Below are 6,158 nucleotides of genomic sequence, written 5' to 3'. Positions count from 1 at the left end.
TATTACCCTTTTATACTAAAATATTCTCCTCCTTTTCCAGTTGTTACAGCAAAAGCCGAGATGTCGTAGCTAGACTCTAATACTCTTTAAATAAATTATTTCCCAAACTCTTATACATAAAATGCAGTGGACATATACACTGTACCAAGTAGAATTAACAGTCACTGCCTTGCCTAATGTTCTAAGTCCTATTGAATAAAGTTTAACTTATGTTGAAAATAGATATTGATATAATGTGGTATGCTTGATAATGTTATTTAAAATCATAAATATAGCCAATTTTTAACCAATTATACTGATTCACCTTCTACAAATTAACTGAGAGGTGATACTCTTGATATTTGACTTGTGTCTGAATGTAATAGCTCATGATCTACACAAACCTCCTGGTTCCTCATAAAAACACCAACAGCTTTTGACAGGTTTCTATTGACAGCTGCTAATGATAATTGAAATAAATGATAAGTGACTGTGAAAAGAGATGCATTTCCTTTGCACCGACACTGTCCTGCCCCTTTTTACATTGATAATATCATGTGACCTCCTTGACACCAATTCGAGGCTTCCTTGGTGCACATGCAATCATCAAATTAATCATTTGTTCCTTGATGTAGGTGGTGTTGAACCCTTTTTCATATCTATAAATGAACACTGTGGATGTATGGTACGGATTTCCGGACATTATCTGTTGAAAACTGTTAAAGACATTGTACAAAGTGTTGAAACTTTCCCATTGTATGCCTCTGTGCATTCTAAATGCATCATTTATATAAGAAGATGCCACTCATTTATACAAAGAATACATACGTACCAATAAAATGACTTAGAGGAACCAATCTCTGCAACCATTCATGTTATGGCATATTTGACGCCCATCAATTCATTGAAAAACATAAAAATCTAAGAGAGTGACTTCTTTCAGTAAGAAAGAATTGTATTACATCTCATTAGTTAATTTCTAGTTCATTAAGTAAAATTTATAACAAAACAGTAACTCCTATCCATAATTGTAGCAGCACTATACCGAACTTTCCTTTGCACGTATGGAGAAATAAGATATATCAACAGATAACGTAGGACTTATAACACATAATTGTGTGGAAATCACCCGGGCCTTCTGGGGTGGTCTTACAAAAACGCAGGTCTGTCAGACACGGACACACGGGGTAAGTGGGTACGATAAATAGATAATTTATTGTTTATATAAAAGTACAACAGTGACATTTTAAAAGGCACATCCGAGGTAGATAGATGATAAGTCAGTTTTGACACACAAGGAATACCTCTTTTTCGTCCCTGTGTTATAGGATGACTCATTTCCTTAACAGTTCGATATTGATTGCATGTCGTCCTATTGTTTTAAATGTCAATAGTCGTAAAAATATGACAATGCGAGCGAAATTTAACCTTGTCAAAGTAAGATCAGTCAAGAAATATTCAATATACATGAGAAACATATCCTCAAAGCGAAATTGTAGAATGATATCCGATTTTCGTTCAGATTTATAAAATTTTGAGGTGTTAATTTTAATTTAAAAAGTATATGTGCATTGAAAGGACTTAAAAGGTTGCCTTTTGTTTATCTATCTTTTTTTTAAATATAAAAGTTTGCATGTATGCATAAGACACCTCCAACAAGAAATTTTAAAAACAGATGCTTTATTTACACACCTTTCAAAATTGATGTCAAAGAAAAGGTGTTTATATACTAACTATGTGTGTTTTATATTATTGATTTCACTATTTCATTTGAGCAGATAATGAATAACTAAATCAAAGTAGTTCTAAAAATTAGTGTCTTGACAGGTATATTGACAGACCTACAGTCTCGCATGCTGTAGTACCAAAGGAAGAACAGAAGAAGGCAAGCAAAAAACTATGCTAAGCAATTGTGACACTCTCTGTGTGATATCGTGTTTTTGAAGATTTATTTCATTCAGATAATCAACCTATTTAGAGAACTTGAATTCATCCTTTTCAAAAGACTTTAAATTAAGTGTATACACTTGTATACATATATAATGTATCTGTTAATATAAATTTCCTTGGCATTATTCTTATTATGATAAATGTAATTATCAATTTAGCTAGCATTATTTTTGTGTTTGCAAATTAATTTTAATTAGATTAATAATATACTTGTTGTAATTAATATTCCCAATGGGTTAAATATTAGTGGAACAAATTTCATTGAATGCCTTGAGTCTTACTGGTCTTAGCTAGAGGAATTTAAACTTGGCGAAGGTCAATATAGTCTAAATGCAGTTCTTCGACACTTCGTCGCTGCAATCTAATGTAAATAACTTGGAAGAAATTGAAACATATACTGCAATGCATTTCAAGTGACTGCCCTACTTTTACAACCAATTTGATATTTTGGAACCAATTATTTTCTGATTTGTCTTTAATACATATAGCTACTAATATAGCCGTGATCGTATAGTGGTTAGTACTTCGCGTTGTGGCCGCGACAACCCAGGTTCGAATCCTGGTCACGGCAGTGGCTGTGCAGTCGCTGTTACGGCATAGTAGCTTTTTTTCATTCAGTGATGTAAATATAGATATCACTTTCAAAAATAGGCATGACGCTTGCGAATTCACCTTTTGAAGTGATCGAAAAAACCCAAGTATCATCCGCAGTCAATCTTACTCCATAACCTTTTTTTGAAACGTAGTACAAAACTGTCATTACAATGTGCATTGCAAATTATGATAAGTATGAATGTAGCACATATGAACTACTGGGATCTGCTTGCTTTTTTTCAATAATTAAGATTCGATGTTACTGACCAGAGTCTGCTTTTCATGCAGGATGTATTTATAACCTTGTATAATCTTGTATACTTTTAGAATGTTGAATGTTGTTTCCTTTCAAATAAGAAATGGTTTCACTATGATGAATAAAAAACAATAACAATCTATGTGATAATTTCAAGGGGAAACGAACATTTACGAACCTTGTCAGTAGTCATTTGCAAAGATTGCATATGTATTTTGTTTTAAAAAACATACTGCTTGTACACACAAGTACTCTGAAGTTTACATCAAAAAGATGCTTGAATTTCTGATTGATAATATATATGTTTTTGGAGACCAGCTCTTCCAACAATCTATTCCCATGGGTACCAATTCCACCCCGTTATTAGGAGACCAATTTTTGTATTCATATGATGCAGAATTTGTCAAAAATCTTATACGTGACTTAAAGAAGAAAACACTTGCTTTAGCCTTAAGATTGACATTTAGATAAATCGACGACGTATTGTCAATTAACAATGATAATTGCCATTTTTATGTCGATACGATATATTCCGGTGAGGTTGAGATAAAAGATACCACAGAGTCTGACACATCTGTTTCATATTTAGATATTTTACTTGAAAAAGACGTTAAAGGTAACAACCAAGCTCTAAACGTTATGGCTTTAACTTTTCTATCGTCAACTTCCCTTACTTATGCAATAATATTACTTTCATCACTTGCATACAGAGTTAACATATCTCAGTTGATTCGATACGCAAGATCATGCTCTATGTATGAACAATTTAAAAAACTGGGTATACAAATTATTGCCAAAAAAGTTAATGAAACAAGAATATCAGTAGTCGCGTTTAAAGTCATTATTTCGTAAGTTCTATTATGGTCGATTTAATGACATTGTCAGCAAATATAATTCATCATTGAGTCAAATGCTGACAGACGTTTTCCATACTAACTGTTAGGCCATTATTTACACACTGAAATGACGACGGATTTTTCCGTTATTTCCCAATCATGACAATGAGCACACGGCGGGTGTGACCGCTCGGCAGGGGATGCTCACTCCTCCATGGCACCTGATGGTTTGGAGGTCCGTGTTTGCTCTGCTCCTATTTTGTATCGTTTTATGGACTTTTGATCTTCAATACTGTTCGTTATCTCCATATGTTTCATTTAGCTGCAAGGAGAGTTTAAATATTGGAATGGATTTGTCAACATTATAGATATGGGAATTCATGGGCTTTTTATTCTTGAAAACGAACTGTCGGAATCGGTCAGCTCTGTTTGTTCTTGATCTTTTTGACTGAGTAAGTATCAAATCTTCAACAAAATATTACAGCCTAAGAAGATTCTGAAAAGACTGTGAAATTGACAAAGTCCAGAACAATCTAATAATTTATTGAAGTTTTTCAAAGATTGATAAATAGTTTGTAACTGTTATTAAGAATATCAAAATTACAGTCTGATAAAAAAACCAGTTCAAGTACACAGAGGAAATGACTACTACAATAATGCTATATATATGCAAGTAAATAAGTGCCACAATTTGATAATAAATCTGGAACAAAGCACCGATCATTTACCATTTCAGTAGGTTATAGCTACAAATATAGCCGTGATCGTATAGTGGTTAGTACTTCGCGTTGTGGCCGCGACAACCCAAGTTCGAATCCTGGTCACGGCAGTGGCTGCATGTGCAGTCGCTGTTACGGCATAGTGGCTATTCTTTTTATTTAATCAAGGAAGTACATAGCATTAAAGATTTTACTTAGAAATTTCTATCTTAAAAAATGTGAAATGAATATCTATTCAATAATAAAAATATCAATTACTTTTCTTTACTTGCAAGGGATAGTTTATGGAATCTATATATTCAGGCAACTTTATCATTGTCATATTTATGAGAGTATTTTAAAAGAATGCTATATTCTTTTACAAATTGTGTAATTAGGTCTTTCCACCTTTCTGTGGAAAGACCTCTTGAAATGCTTCTGTTTTTTATTTTATTTCTTACCTTATGTTTTGACACCGTAAGACTTATCGAAAAAATTTATAGTTCATGATACTGGATATTCAAAGTTATTCCGAAAAATGACCCCCCATGTTTTAACTTAGACCCCTTATGCAGTTATTGCCCCTTTCACCGAAAAGCTTGTTATCGCTACTCCTCCGAAACCGTAAACCGTAGAGATATAAAACCTTCACCATTGTCTTCAACTAATTTAGGAGACTTTTCAATCTATTCATTGCGAAAGTTTTCTTTGACCCCTTCAATGAGTAACTGCCCCTGAAAGTTTATAAATTTTACTAAAAATTAAAAATTTTCAAAACGAAAAGTCTTAGAGACATCAAACCAACTGCATAACATTCAATGACCTTTTGCCTTTAAATTCATTTCAAGGTCAAAGGTCAAGGTCATTCCAATTATGAGAAATAAATTTCTCTTAATAGCTCTTATGTCCTTAAACATATGCGATCTATCTTATGTCTTTAATATGTACTTTTGAAACTCTTTAGAAGATATAAATCTTGGCCCCTAAGATTGACCCTTTTAAAAGTTGTTGCCCCTTGTGCTAAAAACCCTTGTTATCGCTACTCCTCTGAAACCGTAAACCGTAAAGGTATGAAACCTTCACCAATGGCTTTGCCTAATTATGGAGACTCTTCAATCTATTCATTGTGAAAGCATTCGGTGACCCCTTCAATGAGTTATTGCCCCTGAAACTTTTTGAATATTACAAATAATTAAAAATTTTCAAAACGACAAGTCGTAGAGACATGGGACCAACTGCATAAGATTCATTGATCTTTGATCATGAAATTATTGCAAAGGTCAAAGGTCAAGGTCATTCCAAAATTGAGAAATTAAGCTCTTTTTATATCTTTTTTGTCTCTTAACATATACAAACTATCTTAGCATCATTAATATGTATTCTTAAAACTATTTAAAAGGTTAAATTGGTATTCCGTAAGATTGACCCCATTAAAAGTTATCGCCCTTCGTGCGAAAAACCTTGTTATCACTACTACTTCAAAACCATAAACCATAGGAATATGAAACCTTCACTAAAGTCTTCGACTAATTAAGAGGAGTCTGGAATCTATTCATTGCGAAAGTATTCATAGACCCCTTCAATGAGTTATTGCCCCTGAAACTTTTTTAATTTTAGAAATAATTAAAAATTTTCAGAACGAAAATTGAGAAATTAAGCTCTTTTTATATCTTTTTTGTCTCTTAACATATACAAACTGTCTTAGCATCATTAATATGTACTCTTAAAACTATCTTAAAGATTCAATTTGTATTCCGTAAGATTGACCCTATTAAAAGTTATCGCCCTTTGTGCGGTAAACCTTGTTATCGCTACTACTTCGAAACCGTAAACCGTAGAAATATG

The 6,158-nt window shown here is 32.9% G+C and overlaps 1 non-coding gene across 1 annotated transcript; it reads left to right on the top strand.

The window, feature by feature from the left end:
• The first annotated feature begins 2,428 nt into the window (after positions 1–2,428).
• Positions 2,429–2,500, top strand: Trnah-gug (transfer RNA histidin (anticodon GUG)). The gene has a single exon. It is a non-coding gene; the product is annotated as a tRNA-His (tRNA).
• Positions 2,501–6,158: the final 3,658 nt, after the last annotated feature.

The sequence above is a fragment of the Saccostrea cucullata genome, unplaced genomic scaffold, assembly GCF_032062105.1.
Source record: "Saccostrea cucullata isolate Sc308-1 unplaced genomic scaffold, CSIRO_AGI_Scuc_v1 ctg8928, whole genome shotgun sequence".
In the NCBI taxonomy this organism is placed as follows: Eukaryota; Metazoa; Mollusca; class Bivalvia; order Ostreida; family Ostreidae; genus Saccostrea; species Saccostrea cuccullata.
Note: the sequence above shows the minus strand (reverse complement) of the source record. Positions and strands in the feature narration are given on the sequence as shown.